Source organism: Bufo gargarizans, chromosome 7 (assembly GCF_014858855.1).
Source record: "Bufo gargarizans isolate SCDJY-AF-19 chromosome 7, ASM1485885v1, whole genome shotgun sequence".
Lineage (NCBI taxonomy): Eukaryota > Metazoa > Chordata > Amphibia > Anura > Bufonidae > Bufo > Bufo gargarizans.
The window spans coordinates 68,805,191-68,824,767 of record NC_058086.1 but is presented as its reverse complement, the minus strand read 5'-3'; the positions used below and the strand labels follow the sequence as shown (position 1 = coordinate 68,824,767).

General features: G+C 42.5%; 1 long non-coding RNA gene across 1 annotated transcript in view; it reads right to left on the bottom strand.

Annotated features, from left to right (window-relative positions):
- The window catches only part of LOC122943058, a 41,991-nt gene extending 28,427 nt beyond the window's left edge, over window positions 1-13,564 (bottom strand). Inside the window, exons 1-2 of the long non-coding RNA XR_006390818.1 lie at window positions 13,482-13,564; window positions 10,873-11,000 (exon numbers count right to left, since the gene is read on the bottom strand). This is a non-coding gene — a long non-coding RNA (uncharacterized LOC122943058). The remainder of the gene's footprint in view (window positions 1-10,872; window positions 11,001-13,481) is intronic.
- Window positions 13,565-19,577: the final 6,013 nt, after the last annotated feature.

Below are 19,577 nucleotides of genomic sequence, written 5' to 3'. Positions count from 1 at the left end.
GTCAGAATGCAAATACGTATGAAAATAAAAATTCTATTTTCAAACAAAGTTTGCATAATGGCTATGGTTCATTGTAGAATCAGCTTCCTTACTGTCTTTCTTAACGCCTTAAGTAGCGGGCCCATCTTTGGTTTAGCATTTTAGTTTTTTTCCTCCTCAAGTTCCAATAGCCATAATTTTTAAAAAAATTTCCATTCATATAGCCATACGGGATAAGTTGTATTATTTTAAGGGCAGCATTTAAAATCTGCCAGTACTATATGCAGTGACCTCACTTCCCTTACTTCCTACTATGTTTGTTTTCTTCTAGAGAGCACAGAAAGCTGATAATAAGGAGGAAAATCAGATCTACAGAAACACAGGAGCTTCTCTTCTACCCAGAAGCAGTGTAGAAGCAGTTCTTCTATCAGGCTCATGAAGACATACCCCCACTTCCTGTAAACTATCTTATGTGTCTCTGTTACCGTCATCCAACCATCCAAAGATAAGAACCTGAACACAAGGAAAGCAGACTAAACTACATCATGCAAGATGCTCACTAGAGGGGTACTAAACCATGGAGGGATAGTAAACCTTTAATCTAAAGTAATATCCCTGGATCAACAATGGAGATATATCTCCAGGAATGCCCACAGGATCATAGACATAGAAACTAAACCACTTTACTAGCAAGGATGATCACTGAATTGTCATTGATGGAAAATTTATAAAAACTATAAAACCTAAAACCAGTAAACCAAAAGATATGGACAGATAGGCACTCTGCTTCCCCTGGGAAATGTGTTCCTAAGGGCAGCACACTACCCACTGGCAACACTAAAACTACAGTTGCAGTAAGTAATTAGAGACTGTTAAAGCAGTTGGTGTGGACCAATGTGCCAACCAACAGATTTGGCTTTGGGCTACTCCTAATGGTGTTATTCTGGCAGTGCCCTGGTTTTCATCCTTAAACCCCTGTACAGGGATTTGGACTTTGCTGCAGGGAACCCACCTCACCACTTCCCCCGGAGTAGTCTCTGTGTAATTGACAGTTGACCAACCAGGGTCAAGAGACCCCATTGCAGGGCATCGAGGGATCAGGAAGAATCATAGTCAGGGGCAACCTGAGGTCAGGGCAGGCAGAATATGAACAATCCAAGTCAGGTCAGGCAGCAGAGGGTCATCATCCAGGAGATAGGCAGAAGTCGGTACACAGGCAGACAAACTATTACAGTATACCTTTGCTGGAACTTACAAGCTAGAAACTTATTAACCAGGCATCTTCCCATGGGGAAAGCTACCTTAAGTACAGCAGGGTTGCCAGCCTGAACTTACAAAACTGGGAACTATGGTACAACGCACCAAAGTGTAGTCATATATATTGTAGGGTTAGGGGGTTTGGCATCCTAATGATATTAAACAAGTATTATATGGAGTACATGGCATGGTAGAGTACAGGCATGAGAGTCTGTGATTGGCAGGTGGTTTGTGGTATCCTGAACATGGAATTGATTTGTAACTTTTTTCCCTCTGACATACGATTAATGATGGAGTTTCCAGCATTATGCACAAAAGGATTATGTTTGTAAGTAATTACATTTGATAGCATCCACAGGTGTTTAATGTTCTTCACAACCTCATATTCAGTACTGTTCAATGTTTGGAAGAGTTTCAGAACATTCTTCCCACCTTCAGCTCTAGTACCGAATACACATCAAATATTAAAATGGAATACTTTAAATACTTTGGACTGTGCACAAATTTCTTATCAGTTTTTCCCCTTTTCTGCTATGAAAAGCAGAGTAATTTCAATAGGTCCATCCCTGTGAATGACAGGCAGCTTGTTGTGTATTGTAAAATGTAATCTAACCTGACATGGAAAAGACAGATTTGTTTCAGGTGTCGAAAGGAGTTGTACCATACCACACTGTAATACAGACCTGAAATGCTTTTATTTCCAGATCAGACAATATCTGCATGTATAAAATCAGCACTTTTCTAAACTCCCCCACCTGTTCCTGAGGAATGAGTCCACACACCCTTGCAATGGTTTCTAAATTGTATTATTCTGAATTATTTTCCGATTGTTTTTATTCTTCCTAATGATTACATTTTCATATTTTCTGACAAGAAGGTTAGGAAAGACAGGAAAGGTCGTGAAATGAGAACTAAACCTCCACCAATAACCATGAATGGAGGTGCCTTTAAACTTGGTACAGGGTAAGACATTTGGAAATATATATATATAGCACTATCTGTATGGCACCACCAACACAGCTATTCCTGGGGTCTGCAGCCTCCTCTTCCACCCCCTCCTCAGGGCAGTATAAACACTGACTGAACTTATACAAGTCATAAACAAGGAGACTCTCTTGACTATCTGCAGTAGGACATGGTGGTGTTTTCTTGCCAATTCATAGGAAAAAAAGAAGGTGCCCTGCTAGGCAGGAGCAGTGAAGACTGAGAAGTCGCCACTGAAATCCTTCTTTAGGGCTGCAAGGAGGAGGAGAAGAGGGAATGCTCTTACCCCTGGATCCATGGCACAGCGTCAAACTCAGAAGTCACCTCCACGTCATCCTGCTGCGAGTAAGAGGAGGAGTGAGCCATCCAATCCACAATCGCATCCACTTTCTCCTAATCTATAGTGATGCACCTTTCCAAAGCCAGCAGGGACAACTGCGACCTAGTAGTACTACTACATCTGGCCAGATAGTTGGTGCTGTTACTACCCACATTGTGGCTCTGGATCTTTCATTTGGAACCTTTCCATAACCCAGAAATTTTTGGGTCTCTCAGATAATGTTGTGCACTACCCTGTGTTGGTGAGGTAATCACATTTATATGCTGGTAGTTTTAATATAATCAACAACCCCCCTCAAAAAGCGTAAAAACATTTTTGGATTGAAGATGTGTGAAGATTGAAATAAAGGGAAACGGATTTAGGCCTAAATTCATTATCACTCCCAGATACATTTATGTGCTGGCCTGTGTATTGGTGTACTGATCACCTATATGCTGGTTAAATTAAATGGAACAAGTCCCAAATGAATGTAAACAGCCTTACACTCAATTTCATGTTAACATTTACAGCCTTATTTTCACCCAGGTAGCCCCCCTGAGGATAGCATCAGAGCATCTCATGCTCTGATGCGCTCCCTTACCCTGCTCTAAATCGCGCAGGGCTAGGTCTCTTTTGTTTTCAATAACACACTGCCGGGCGGAAACTTCCGCCCGGCAGTGTGTTCGGTGACGTTATCGGCTCTGATGGGCAGGCTTTAGCGCTGCCCTAGCCGTTTTACTGGCTAGGGCAGCGCGAAATCCTGCCCATCAGTGCTGGTGATGTCACCAGGCTTCCTGGCAGCCCCATGGAGAGCCCCAGTACGTCACCGGATCTCCAAAAAATGCCTTTGCCCTGCGCAATTTAGTGCAGGACAAAGGAGAGCATCGGAGCATGAACTGCTCCGATGCTCCTGTCAGGGGGGCTGCCGGGGTGAAAATAGAGGTATCTCCGGGTTCAGCTCTGAACCAGGACAACCCCTTTAAGTAAATTGAACAAGTCCCAAAAAGTATATAATTCCAATCATGTGGAAACTGAATACACGGAAAGGGACAATTGAGGCCTGACCCTTAATATCGTGCTAACACTGACAGGTAAGTTGTTACCCTAGCCTGTGTACTGATCACCTACATTAACCCGAACCCCATTGAAGTCAAAGGGGAACCAAACTTTGGAGCACTAAAATGGCTCTAAAAAAGTCACGGAAAGGGCTAGAGGGCTGTAAATGGCAGCAAAATGTGGTTAAGAGCATGGAAAGTGCTCTGCAAACAAATGTGGATAGGGAAATTAATTGAAATAACATAAAATATGTAAAAATAAAAAATAATAATCTTGATCTAGGAGAAAGAGGTCCATATGGAGTAGGAGGTTAAGGAGGCGGTGGATGTGGCGGTGTAGGTGTAAGCGGTGGTGAAGGAGGAGGTAGCCAACACTGATTTTTTAGTTTTGTTTTTTATTTTATTTTATATTTTCAAATTTGGGTAGACCCCAAAACATTTGGAAATCTAAAAAATAAAACAAAAAGAAAGTGCGCTGGAGTACAACAATGGCTGGGTGAGGCCGGTATACATGTCTATTCTGCACAAGGTACGGCCAAGTCCTTTGGGATCCCTGCCTGGTTCATTTTAATGAACGTGAGCTTGTCCACATTGGCTGGGGACAGGCGGCTGCGCATGTCTGTGATAACCCCCTCCTGCCGTGCTAAACAAACGTTAAGACAATACACTGGCTGCAGGCCAGGCCAGCACCTCCAAGGCGTAAAGGGCAAGCTCAGGCCATGTGCCCAATTTGGGGACCCAGAAGTTGAAGGGGGCAGACCCATCAGTCAGTACGTGTACATGTGCACACATACTGCGCCACCATGTTGCATGTCCCCGTGATGTCCATGATCCAATTGGATATCTTCCCTATCAACTTTCGATGTTTTTTTATGCGCCTACCATGGTGATCACGGTTAACGGGAAATCAGGGTTCCATCCCGGAGAGCGAGCCTGAGAAAGAGATACCACATCCAAGTTAGATCAATGGATGAAAAGTGATCGTGCGGAAATGTGGGACAAGTTGTTAAAATGGAAGCATCCAAGTAAAAGAGGGGGCGTGCGGCAATTACCCACTCCCGACTTGGGGAGATAGTGACGATAAATAACAATACAATATTTTATATTTTTTGCATCAGTTCTTGATCTGAAATTAGGCATAATCTGATTTTATTAAAGTTTTATCAATACAATTTATCAACGAAGAAACATAAAGAACAAATATTATCTAGTCTAGGCAGCACACCTTCTGCTAGTGCTCAGCAGTGGATCTCTAACTATCCCCCATGTCTACTTCCACTGGTAGCTTTTTATGCTGTAATACCATCGTGACTGCCTACATGCAGTTGCTGGACTAAACAAATCTCTAATAGTGGTCAGGGCTTCATACAACATTTAACTACCTACATGTAGAGGATCAATTAAAACACCATGTGATAAGAACCGTAAATCTACCATTCTCAATGGTGATGAGAGGAGAGACAAGATTAAGACTAAGCAGAAATGGAGAAGTATAGAAGAGAGAGGGAGAAATTCCAGCAAGAGGGAATGAAAAAAAAAAAAACGTATAACCCACCAGGTTTCCTATGTACCATATACCATGAGGAAGGGGGGGGGATAAATTAACCATCAGATGATCAACTAAGTTAGTAGAGATGTATATTATACTGTGTCCATGAATACCATCCATGGGTTCTAAAGTGCTAAAAACGCTGAAGTGTGTTCATGCGCAGCCACAACTGGCTCTTCCATTCGAAAAATGCGCCTGATTTCCTCTGACCACACACGTGGAGCGGGCACTATAGTTGACCTCCAGTATCTGGGAATGACCATCCTAGCTGCCACTAGTAAGTGTCGCAGGATGTCCTTTTTGCCAAAGTTCCATATTTGAGAGATAAGAGAGTGCATTGAGCAGTATTAGGTATTCGTTTCCCCTGAAAAGTACCCATAGATCTGAAACATGTGCACCATAGTACCCTGTTCCCTGATCTGAAATTAAATAAATATTATTTTCATTCTCCATATAATTATTTTTGGACTTCTGCACTTTCTATTAAACATACAGTGTAGCACAACATCTGAAACAGTTTTACATCAGAAAAATATTAGGTCATACTTAGAAACATTTACTCAGCAATAACTCTTCAGGAGGGGGGAAAGACTGTGGTACCATGGATAGAATAAAGTATAGGGGTTACGTTTTATTGCTGTCAATTTTGGTAGTAAACTGGAAAATGCTAAGTAAAAGAAACGCATGTAGAATTGTATAAAACTGCTTTAAATGAACGCATAACATCTATATGAGGAGAACTAAGCCAGTTTTGATAAATCTCCCCCGTGTGTTTTACAGTCTCTATAACGTAATTCTACCAAAATTACTAATGCGGTTGAATCATGATCCAGTCTAGAAAACGACTCTTCTTTCTGTGATTCCTGCAACAATCTAGAGTCTATCACAAGGGACTGATTGGTAGAGCTTCTCTTTTCTTATGGTGATTAACTGCACTGGATTAATTAATGGATCAGTTTAAAAATACCATATTTTACACCTGGGCTTAAAGGGGTTGTGTCACTTCAGCAAATAGCATTTATTACATAGAAAAAGTTAATACAAGCCACTTACTAATGTATTGTTATTGTCCATATTGCCTGCTTTGCTGTTTTGATTCATTTTTCCATCACATTATACACTGCTTGTTTCCATGGTTATGACCACCCTGCAATCCATCAGAGGTGGTCGTGCTTGAACACTATAGAAAAAAGCTCCTGCCTATGTGAGCTTACACGGTCCCGGCCACCAGAGAGGCCATCACTTTTTTCTTTAGTGTGCAAGCACGGCCACCGCTGATGGATTGTAGGGTGGTCCAGGGCTGGTGCAAGGATTTTTGCCACCCTAGGCAAGAGGCAATTTTGCCGCCCCTTGACTCCGCCCCTTGACCACGCCCCCTTTTCGGCCACATATTGCATGCAACATTTTACTTGACCAGCTAATTTTAGATATTCTACAGAAGTCCCATTACAATCCCCCCTCCCCCCAATTTGCCTTTTGAGCAAATAAAAATAGTAAAATAGAACATTTTAAACATTTTAATTGCAAACATTTCCTCATATGTAAAACATAAAATAGCAGCATTGCACATATATCAAGTGCCAACAAGATTTTCCAACATAACATAAAAATTACAATATAAATAAATAGAAATATTAAAACAGTATAGAATGGTAAAATAAATAACCCAAAAATGAAAAACACTTTGATACAGGAGAGATATTAAAGACTAATATTCCAAATATCTCAAATACAGTATAAAAAGGTCAATAAACTGAAGTACAAAAGTGCAAATTGTGATTAAATTATAGTGCAAAACAACAAAGTGCCAACTAACATAACAGTGCATAACAGTACAAACCTAAATACAATCAATAATGCAAGTGCCAATCTGTGATCTTTATGCTGTAAAAGCATAATGTCACCAAGGCCATTGGGTCTACAAAAAATTGACTTTTCTTGCTTTAGCGTTAGCAAAGTCCTTCAGCAATATTTCAAAATCAATATCTTGAGCAATGGCATTCTCAATAGACAGCATGGCAAGTCCCACCAGCCGTTCTTGAGACATTGAAGACCGCAGATAATTTTTTAGGATTTTCAGTTTTGAGAAGCTTCTTTCACCTGAAGCCACTGTGATGGGGAGTGTCAGCAGTATTCTAAGTGCTATTGCTACATTTGGAGCAAAACCATTCCTGACGGCATAAGCCAGAACGTCAATTGGCTTCATGCTTGGTGATACAACAGGAGCCAAAATACTGAGCTCTTCATACAGCTGCATTCCATCAATATCTTCATCCTTTGAATTTTTATCAGTTAATACTGTTTGTAGCTCCATACAGCTCTTTAAGAGTTGCTCCCTATCCATGTCTTTAAGCTTCCTAATGTCATACAAAAATTGAAAGTTGTTGCTATGATCTTTAAGCTGTTCAAATCTCTCTTGAACAGAATTGATTACAACATCCAAGATGGTATAGAAACACTCAACCTTAAACTGTTTTTGGGGATCTTGGATTGGTTCATCTTGTCCCTCGTAGGAAAAAAGTCTCTTTTTTTTTCTGTGCCTATGCAATGTAGAAGGGAACACAGGATCAATTTCCATTTCTGATGCCATCGTTTTTGCTTCTGTAAGCAACTCCTCAAATCCAGTGTCAGAACGATAATTTTCTAAGTAGCTCTTGCTGGCTTCTAAAAGCTCCACCACATCTGGCAAGTAAACAGTTTGACTTTGAAGAAGTTTGCTTACTCTGTTTATGCGATTTAATATGCTATACCACATTGCTGTCAAACACACAAATGTAAAGTTGTTTATCTCTTGTGCCAATGATGCAGCCTCATTTCTTGCAAGAGAAGAAAATGCTGCATCTTCCTCAATTTCTATAAGTGTGTCATATATTTCTGACATTTGAAATCTAAAAGGACGAATGGCATCAATTCTGCTAGACCATCTTGTGTCCGATAGTGGCTTCACAGTCAGCCTACTGATGTTCTTCTTTAGAATGTCCCAACGATTTGTTGAGCCAGACAAAAACACATATATTTTCTGCAAAATATCAAAATATGAACTGGCTTGCCTACAACTCATAGCAGCGTCATTGACAACAAGGTTTAAAGAATGGGCACTGCAAGGAACATAGAATGCACGCGAATTCAAATCTCTGATTCTTTTCTGGACGCCAGAGTGCTTGCCTTTCATGTTAGACCCGTTGTCATAACCTTGACCTCTCATATCCTTTAATGGTATTTTAAGTTTCTCAAGCTCTGCCAGAATTGATTCAGTCAAACTTTCTCCAGTTGAACTATATACTGGGATGAATCCTAGAAACCTTTCTTCAATTTTCACTTCAGGGCTTGCAGTTATTGAGTCCCCTTGTGTGATCGACACAAATCTAACAATGACGGTCATCTGTTCCACAAGAGCAACATCTGGGGTGCAGTCAAGGATAATAGAATAGTATTTGGCATCTGTTAAAAGTAACACAATCCGTCTTGTTATTTCTTTGGATATGATGCCAATCAATTCATTTTGGATATCCTTTCCCAGGTAATGGCAATGAATTTCTGCATTCGTTATTTTTGTAAGGTGGTTCTGCATCACGGTATCAAAGGTAGCCAGCATCTCCACAAGTTGCAAGTAATTGCCATTGTTTTCACTGTAAAGTGTATCATTGCTTCCTCTGAAAGCCAAGCATTGCTTACCAAGATATTGGACGATGGCTACAAGGCGCTGGAGAACATTTTGCCAGTGCTGAGTTTCTGCTGTTAACAATCTCTGGTAAGACTGGTCAATAGTTCTTTCTGATCCAAGCCTCATCAATAACTCATTCCACCTTCCTACAGAAGCAAGATGAGCTGCAGACTGTTCATGTGCGTTCAATATATGAGATATATTTCTCCAGTCATCGACACCTCCATCAGTCAGACTTATTTGTTGCTTTGCAAACAGTTTGCAACAAAAACAAAACACTCTGTTTAGCGTGGTAGAATAAATTAGCCAATGTCGGTTCTGAACTTCTCCATTTCCAAGGTGGCGTTTGTAATGGACGGCTGTAAAACGTCTCTTAGACGCATCTCTTGGAAATGCAAAGTCTTTATTTGGCTTTGCTGGGCCTTTCATTACGATGGTATCCCGAAACGAGGTAGTAATAACATCTGGCCAGTTCGCTGGATCAGAGATATCCAGTGGTAATGCAGTGAGCTCCTTTTCTTGTTCTATTGGTTCTGGTGATTTTAGAGAGGTCACTTCTTCAGTATCTGTGCAACTTTTCTCTATAACAGATTGATCAATAACAGTTGTTGATGTTGAAGCAACCACTGTCATGCTTGTTGAAGGTCCTTCATCTGTGTCCATATGCACTGGATCGTCTTCAGCTACACAATATGATTCCTCATCAGCTTGTGTGGCTTGCTTTTGACCAACACTAAAGAATTTGCTTAACGATCCAGCCATTTTTTTGGCTTCTTCTTCTTGAAGTTTTCTTTTCCTTTTGAAACCTGCACCCGACAACTTCTTACGTGGTGGTCCAGACATTGCTCAGCATAAATCAGTCTACTGCAAAGGTAGCGTCGGCCCTAACCTATCCACAGGATAAAGGATAACAAGTTAATAGTTGGGGTTCGGACTGCAAGATCCTTCACTAATCACGGAAATTGTCTCCCATGGAGTGCCCAATTATGAGCTCATCTATGTTTGGAGCCCCCATAGAGAATGAACCGATTGCTGGCTGCGCATGTGCACTGCCGCTGCATTCTTTCAGGAACAATTGTCTTCCATTCTAAGCACCTAAGGGGGATCCCAGTGGTTATATATATATATATATATATATATATATATATATATATATATATATATATATATATATATATATATAAAAGAAAAAAAATAATCTTTAATAGTTGCCGCTTGCCGCAGAGTGCACTTTGAAAAGCTAGTAAGCGAAACGGACATCGGGCCATTCCTCCAGCCAGGTTTGTCATCAGTCATTTTTTATGCTTGTCACGGCTGTTTATGTGTTTGTACCAGGATTTATAGCGATACTTTACTTCTATGCTGGCTGTTCTCTTGACTCTGTATAGGCTCTATTTTGTATATGCCTTTGGGCGCATCTATGTATTTGCAAATAAGACCAGCCAGCACATTCGTTTTTTAACCTTTTTTCAAAAATTGGTTATCCCTTGGTGTATCACACATGCAGCGGAGACTTTATGGAATCATCACTATTGTTATATTTACTGGGTTGGAGGCTTTTTTTATCGACACTCCTCTGCATGGGTTTTATTATATTATGTATGGTAGCATATTTGTTCAATACAGATTTACATGGTCATCATCCGCGGGTTTGTTTTTACTTTTTATAGGAGGTTTACGGACCGGTTGTTCACCGTGCAGTGTATATTTGCTGGGTTCAGCTATTGTTGGTATATTGCCGCCAGATGTGGCGCATGTAGTCACGCTTCCTCCGCTCTCCTCTTAGCCTCTCCTGAGTGTGCACCCTGAAGCACATGTTGTGATATGGTCCATATCACAATATACAAGAGGATGATATACAGTATAACATCTTCCTGTATATAGTGATATAGTGGACCACGCTGATATAACCTGGGTATCTCTGGTATATTATTATATGTACAGCTGGTATAAGTCATTCATCTTAATATATCTTAATATACCAGAAGATGTATAACTTATGCCAGCTCACATATAATATACAGAATATACGAGGTTGTTAACTCTGCCGGATAGTAACTCTTACCTGATCTTGCTCTGGCTGAAAGCTGCTGAACCGACCTGCTGAATGCTGGAGACTGGCTGGGCTCAGTGTGGGCTCTGGCTGCCTGAATAAGTGCTGCTCCTGGGCCTGGCTCAGGCTGGCAGAAATGTCTGGCAGAGAGAGAGAAGGAGGTGGGGTGAGTGACTGTAGTATAGAGTCAGTCTACTGGGCAAGTGGGCAGTGGCAGACTAGCAGTGGCTCCAGTCCCACGCCCCTCTGTTCCCAACTTACTGCCGGACCTGCAGACCTGATAACTTTGTGACGTCACATAAGCGCGCAGTGTGATCCGGCGTGACTGTCCGGCCTAAAACCGGACGTCTGGCCACCCTAAGAGCAGAAGTGGCAGAGATAGTGAGGCCAGCAGCAGCCATTTCATTCAGATTAGAGACAAAGCTGTAGTGGCTATAATCTGACTAAGGGTCCATTCACACGTCCGTTGTTTCTTTCCTGATCTGTTCAGTTTTTTGCAGAACAGATCTGGACCCATTCGTTTTCAATGGGTCCTGAAAAAACAGCACAATGTCTGATTTTTTTTCAGTACCCATTGAAAATGAATGGGTCCAGATCTGTTCTGCAAAAAACGGAACAGATCAGGAAAGAAACAACGGACGTGTGAATGGACCCTTAGTCAGATTATAGCCACTACAGCTTTGTCTCTAATCTGAATGAAATGGCTGCTGCTGGCCTAACTATCTATGCCACTTCTGCTCTTAGGGTGGCCAGACGTCCGGTTTTAGGCCGGACAGTCACGCCGGATCACACTGCGCGCTTATGTGACGTCACAAAGTTATCAGTGCTGCAGGTCCGGCAGGAAGTTGGGAACAGAGGGGCGTGGGACTGGAGCCACTGCTAGTCTGCCACTGCCCACTGGACCCTAAAATGGATGCTCCTGGCCTCAGTGAGTGAGTGAGAGACCTCATATCAGCCAACTCACCCCCCAGTCAAACCTCATATTAGCCCGCCCCACAGAGCCCCCGATCAGACCAGTCAGACCCCCCACACTGCCCTCCATTATGTATTTGTGTTTGCCTCCCAGTGCCCCCGCTAAGTAATATTGCCCCCAATTATGTAATTTGCCCCCACATACAGTGCCCTCCATTATGTAATTTGCCCCCTTAGTGCACCCACATACAGTAATACTGCCCCCACATACAGTGCCCTCCATTATGTAATTTGCCCCCAGTGTCCCCACATACAGTGCCCTCCATTATGTAATTTGCCCCCTTAGTGCCCCCACATACAGTAATACTGCCGGGGGTAACTTCCCCCACATACAGTGTCCTCCATTATGTAATTTGCCCCTCCAGTGCCCCCACATACAGTAATACTGCCCCCACATACAGTGCCCTCCATTATGTAATTTGCCCCCACATACAGTGCAGTCAGACTCCATTATGTAATTTGCCCCCACATACAGTAATACTGCCCCAGATACAGTGCCCTCCATTATGTAATTTGCCCCCAGTGCCCCCACATACAGTAATATTGCCCCCACATACAGTGCAGTCAGACTCCATTATGTAATTTGCCCCCACATACAGTAATACTGCCCCAGATACAGTGCCCTCCATTATGTAATTTGCCCCCAGTGCCCCCACATACAGTAATATTGCCCCCACATACAGTGCAGTCAGACTCCATTATGTAATTTGCCCCTCCAGTGCCCCCACATACAGTAATACTGCCCCCACATACAGTGCCCTCCATTATGTAATTTGCCCCCACATACAGTGCAGTCAGACTCCATTATGTAATTTGCCCCCACATACAGTAATACTGCCCCAGATACAGTGCCCTCCATTATGTAATTTGCCCCCAGTGCCCCCACATACAGTAATATTGCCCCCACATACAGTGCAGTCAGACTCCATTATGTAATTTGCCCCTCCAGTGCCCCCACATACAGTAATACTGCCCCCACATACAGTGCCCTCCATTATGTAATTTGCCCCCACATACAGTGCAGTCAGACTCCATTATGTAATTTGCCCCCACATACAGTAATACTGCCCCAGATACAGTGCCCTCCATTATGTAATTTGCCCCCAGTGCCCCCACATACAGTAATATTGCCCCCACATACAGTGCAGTCAGACTCCATTATGTAATTTGCCCCCACATACAGTAATACTGCCCCAGATACAGTGCCCTCCATTATGTAATTTGCCCCCAGTGCCCCCACATACAGTAATATTGCCCCCACATACAGTGCAGTCAGACTCCATTATGTAATTTGCCCCTCCAGTGCCCCCACATACAGTAATACTGCCCCCACATACAGTGCCCTCCATTATGTAATTTGCCCCCACATACAGTGCAGTCAGACTCCATTATGTAATTTGCCCCCACATACAGTAATACTGCCCCAGATACAGTGCCCTCCATTATGTAATTTGCCCCCAGTGCCCCCACATACAGTAATATTGCCCCCACATACAGTGCAGTCAGACTCCATTATGTGATTTGCCCCCACATACAGTAATACTGCCCCCACATACAGTAATACTGCGCCCCAGTGCCCCCACAGACAGCGCACAGCCAGACTCCATTATCTAATTTGAAATTGCCGCCAAACCACCCCCCCTACATACTTGTGTCACTCGCTGACGTTGATGATCCTGTTCCTGTGAGGTGTCTTCTTTGTCTAGTGATCTTTCCCTACCCCCGTAATATTTGTATGCCTTCAGTCGTCACTTCCGGTTGTGACGTCCCGCCGGATGTGACGATAGGATAGTGTGTATTGGCGCGAGATCCCGCGAGACCCGTGACCTCCTCCGGTCTCGCGGGATCTCATGCTGAATCGACTTAACAGGGGCCGGGCAGCATCACATCCACTATGAAGATCCGGCTGGAGGCGGCAACTACTCCAACTAGGAAGGAACACCCAAACAGGAGGAGGAGTCAAGAAGCCGGCGCAGATCATTAATGCAGAGGAGGCGCAGCAGAGTCAGATGATGTCAGCATGGATCACAGGTAGGGGGCGTGGCGCGGGCGGCGGCTAGTAGGAAATTGGATGGATGATCTCACAAGTAGGGGGGCGTGGCACGGCGGCGGCGGCTAATAGTACTCGGCATTCGGACTCCAGAGCGCCGGCGCCCCCAGGCAGAGTGCGCTCTACGCGGTGGCCTACTCTGCTTATGGGTGGCGCCGGCCCTGGGGTGGTCATAACCATGGAAATAATCTGTGTAATGCAATGAAAAATGAATCAAGCCAGCAAAGGAAGCAGTATGAATAATATTAACCACCTCCTGTCCGCCCATAGACTATAAACATCCGGGAGGTGGTTCTCTATTTCTGAATGGACGTTCCAGAACGTCCGTTCAGAAACTGCAGCTGCACGCTAATCGTGCAGCTGCTGATCGGGTTGCCCGCTGTCAGTGACAGCGGGCAACCCAGAGAGAAGGCAGGGACAGTGCCCAGGTGTCCCTGCCTTCTAGATCGCTGCATACACAGTGCTCACCAAGCGCTGTGTATGCAGAGCAGGAAGCGCTATGCGCTTCCTGTTCAGGCCAGGCGGTCATGTGATCGCCGAGACCGGAGAGTGCAGGAGCTGTGTGAGGTCTTTCAGAGACCTCGATCAGCCCTGCACCGAGGCTGTACAGCACTGTACTGCGCTGTACAGCCTCTCTGGGGGGTGCATTTCTCCTGTAACTGGGGCTACTAAATCAGCCCCAGTTACAGGAGAAATCAACAGTGAAAAAAAAATAGTTAAGTAAACGTCCCCCAGAGGTCTTGTATGACCTTATGGGGGATGAAAAGTGTAAAAAAAAAAAATAATAATAATAAAGTGTTAAGAAAAAAAAAAAAAAAAAAGGTTTCACATGTAAAAAAAAAAATCCCCAAGTAAGGAATAAATATTTTTTTTTTTAATAGAAAAAATAAAATAGACATATTTGGTATTGCCGCGTCCGTGACGGTCGGCTCTATAAATATATCACATAATCGACCCAGTCCAATAAACACCATAAAAAAATAAAAAATAAATAACTTTCAAAAAAAGCCTTTTTTGTCACCTTACATCACAAAAAGTGCAACACCAAGTGATCAAAAAGGCGTATGTTCCACAAATTGGTACCAATTAAACAGTCACCTCATCCTGCAAAAAATGAGCCCCTACATAAGAAAATCTCTCAAAAAATAAAAAAAACTATAGCTCTCAGAACATGGACACATTAAAACATAATTTTTTTGTTTCAAAAATGCTTTTATTGTGTAAAACTTTAATAACTAAGAAAAAGTATACATATTAGGTATCGCCACGTCTGTAACAATCTGCTCTATAAAAATGTCACTTGACTGAACCCCTCAGGCGAATGCTGTAAAAATAAATAAATAAAAACTGTGCTAAAACAACACATTTTTTGGTCACCTTGCCCCATAAAGTGTTATAATGAATAATCAAACAATCATATGTACCCAAAAATAGTACCAATAAAACTGGCACCTTATCCCCTAGTTTAGAAAATGGGATCACTTCTTGGGAGTTTCTACTGTAAGGGTGCATCAGGGGGGCTTCAAATGGGACATGGCATCTAAAAACCATGTGGAGTTCCTTTTCTTCTGATCCGTGCCGTGTGCCCATACAGCAGTTTATGACCACATGTGGGGTGTTTCCGTAAACCGCAGAATCTGGGTAATAAATATTGAGTTTTGTTTGGCTGTTAACCATCGATGTGTTAAAGAAAAAATTGGATTAAAATGGAAAATCTGCCAAAAAAGTGAAATTTAAAAATTTGATCTTTAATTCTTGTGGAACGCGTAAAGGGTTAACAAAGTTAGTAAAATCGGTTTTAAGTAACTTGAGGGGTGTAGTTTCTACAATGGGGTCATTTATGGGGGTATCCACTATGTAGGCCCCACAAACTGACTTCAGACCTTAACTGGTCCTTAAAAAGTGGGTTTTGGCAATTTTCTAAAAAATTTGAAGAATTGCTTCTAAACTTCTAAGCCTTCGAACATCCTAAAAAAATAAAATGACATTTCCAAAATGATGCCAACATAAAGTAGACATATGGGGAATGTTAAGTAATAAATATTTTATGAGGTATCACTTTCTGTTTTAAAAGCAGAGAAATAGACATTTAGAAAATTGCGCATTTTTCTAAATTTTTGGGAAATTTTGGATTTTTTCATAAATAAAGGTGAAATATATTGACTCAAATTTATGACTATCATGAAGTACACTGTGTCACGAGAAAACAATCTCTGAATTACTTGGATAAGTAAAGGCATTCCAAAGTTATTACCACATAAAGTGAGATATGTCAGTTTTGCAAAATTAGGCCTGGTCAAGAAGGGGGCAAATGACCCAGATGAGAAGAGGTTTAATATATTAGTAAGTGCCTTGTATTTACTTTCTATACATGATAAATGCCATTTGCTGAAGTGACACAATCCCTTTAACTTAATTTCTCCCTGTTAAAAAAACATCCCTCAGCATGATCAACCCTATTAAACAAGGCATACTTCCTGTTAGGGCTGATCATGCAGAACTAAACAATGCTTCTGCATTTGAAATCAGTGGTCCCCTTGTAGAGAAATCTGCACTTTATTGCATATGCTAATGAGGTGTTCGGAGCACAGAGGGTTGGGCCTAGCCCCTTGGAGAATGACTTCACCACCGGCTTACCCTCTTAGCCCCTTGAGTGACATAGCCAGGCATCCTGACTGTCTTCCTGCCTTGCCCTGTATTTCCACACATGAACCGGGGAATGTTGAATTAGCACATGTGCAGTTCAGATCCCAACATTGTGGAGACCCTGCTGAAAACCATATTACACATGTGTCATTTCAACATTTACTGGCAGCATGTGCAGGATTACAAGGCCAGGCAAGAAGACAGCGTGGATGCCTGAATTTGTCACTCATGGGGAGGGGGAGTGGCAAAGGGGAGAAGGCGATGGTAAAGCGGTGCTCTGAGGGTATAGTCATGCCTCTTAGTGCTCTGAGCACCGCACTAGTATAATAAATAAAATGCAGATTTCTCTACAATGGGGCCACTGATTTCAGAGGGAATGGTTAACTCCATATGATGAATCCTAACAGGAATTTGACCAGGTCTAATGCTCTTTTAATCCGCAATTTTTAATATTTTTATGCTCTTAGTGCAAAACTTAAATGGGCTTCAACACGGTATGTCATTGATGGCCTCACCTCTGGGACTCTGCCCTATCTGGAGAACAGGGGTCCCATGGCAAATTTTCAGCAAGCAGAGGCAGTTAGCAGTGCCTGTATCCAGACAGAAGCTGAATAGAGAGGTAGCTCCAGCATTCTCCACTGAAATCTATAGGAGTTCCCGAAACAGCTGAGCAAATTTAGTGCAAAAATGCAGCAATGTTCACTTTGATGTATTGGCCTATTTTTTTTTAACACAACAGCTAAAATGTAAGTTTGTGAGCATTTCTGAAATTCTTCTTTATACAATGCAGTGGTGTATTTGGTTCATAAAAAAAAAAAAAATAATCATAGTAGTCTGTAGTAGTGGATTTTTTGTTATACGTATTCCAATGAGAAAAAAACTCAAATTAAAAATATAGCAACTCAAAGAAAAAAAGATAAATAAACAACAAAAGCAGTTCTTTGGCAACATTTCATTTCAATAGCACCAACGTTGATATTTTACAAAATGTATCCTTTCAAGACACGGCCTAATTTAAATTTTTTTAATTTCCTTTTTCCTTCACCCTCTTCCTCTTTCAAGATCCACAATTGTTTTAATTTTCTGTTCACATAATCACACAATCAGTGACACATCAGTGAAAAAAAGCGTACATGTTTCATCTGTAAAGATGTCCGAGAAGGATCTGTGGTTGGTCCATGTGTCCGTTTTTACCATCCGTGTGTCATCTGTAATTCACTGATGTTGCTAAACTAACAATTAAGATCCAAAGAATCTCCGATTAGTCTTCAGTGAAAAACAGACACTCCACAGATGCCATCCGTGTTGTGTCCGTGATTTTCATGGACCCATAGACTTCTATGGGTGTGCTTGGTCTGCATCACGAATCCAAGTAGTTCATGTCTCTGTGATTTTTTTACTGACCCACGGTCAATAAAAAAAATCTGAAATGTGAACAGAGACATTTAAGGCCCCATGCACACGGCCGTTGTTCACAGCCGTGTGCGGGCCGTGGAACCGCGGCCTGGATCCCTCCTGAGAGCAGGAGCGCACAGCGTCACTGGTTGCTATGACGCCGTGCGCCCCCTGCTGCCGGCACAGTACAGTAATACACTGGTATAGATCGTACCAGTGTATTACTGTACTGTGCCGGCAGCAGGGAGCGCACGGCATCATAGCAACCAGTGACGCCGTGCGCTCCTGCTCTCAGGAGGGATCCAGGCCGCGGTTCCACGGCCCGCACACGGCTGTGAACAACGGCCGTGTGCATGGGGCCTAAATCAATGAGTACGTGTTCTGTCCTTGGAAAATGCAGACAGCACACATCAGTGAAAAACAGAAATGTGGACGAGGCCTAAGGGTTCATTCACACGACCGTATATTCTGCTTCCAGTCCGTTTTTTTGCGGACTGTATGCGGAACCATTGATTTCAATGGGTCAGCAAAAAAAATGGAAGGTACTCCGTGTGCATTCCATTTCCGTGTTTCTGTTCCGCAACATTTTGAGTCTTATCCTATTAGGGCTTGTTTACACGACCGTATGTGTTTTGCGGTCCGTTTGAAACGGATCCGTTGTTCCGTTTTTTGTATCCGTAGTGTTTTCATTTCCGTTCTGTTGTCGTTCCGTATTTCAGCAAAAGCTCTCCGTATGGATTCCGTATGCGACCTGTTTTTTGCGGAACACAAACGGAAACAGAAAATTTATAATCATTACTGTAATGTCCTGTAATGTTTGTAAACAGTAAACACATGGGCAAAGTGGGCATGGATCCTCAAAATACGGATGACATACGGATGTGTTCCGTATGCATTCCGTATTTTTTGAGGACCCATTGAATTGAATGGCAGTACATCCAAACGGCCTCACAACCGCAGACCACGTGTAACCACACCAGCCCACATGATTGTCTGAGACCAGCCATCTGGACAGCCGCAGTAACAACCGGTTTGCATAACCAAAGAATTTCTGCACAAACTGTGTAATTTTTTATTAGCCGCTGGTGACATCAGCGACATTATCTGCGGTATTTCTCCTGTGTAACGTTTCCACATCCCAAATACCTGTGATATTCCCTGTAATTTTTTATTAGCTGCAACTGACATCACCAACATTATCTGCGGCATTTGTCCTGTGTAACTTTTCCACATCCCAAATACCTGTGACATTCCCTGTAATTTTTTATTAGCCGCTGGTGACAGCATTGACATTATCTGCGGTATATCTCCTGTGTGACGTTTCCACATCCCAAATACCTATGACATTCCCTGTAATTTTTTATTAGCGCTGGTGACAGCATTGACATTATCTGCGGTATATCTCCTGTGTGACGTTTCCACATCCCAAATACCTATGACATTTCCTGTAATTTTTTATTAGCCGCTGCTGACATCAGCGACATTATCTGCGGTATATCTCCTGTTTGACGTTTCCACATCCTAAATACCTGTGACATTCCTGTAATTTTTTATTAGCCGCTGGTGAAATCAGCGACAATATCTGCGGTATTTCTCCTGTGTAACGTTTCCACATCCCAAAAACCTGTGACATTTCCTGTAATTTTAGATTAGC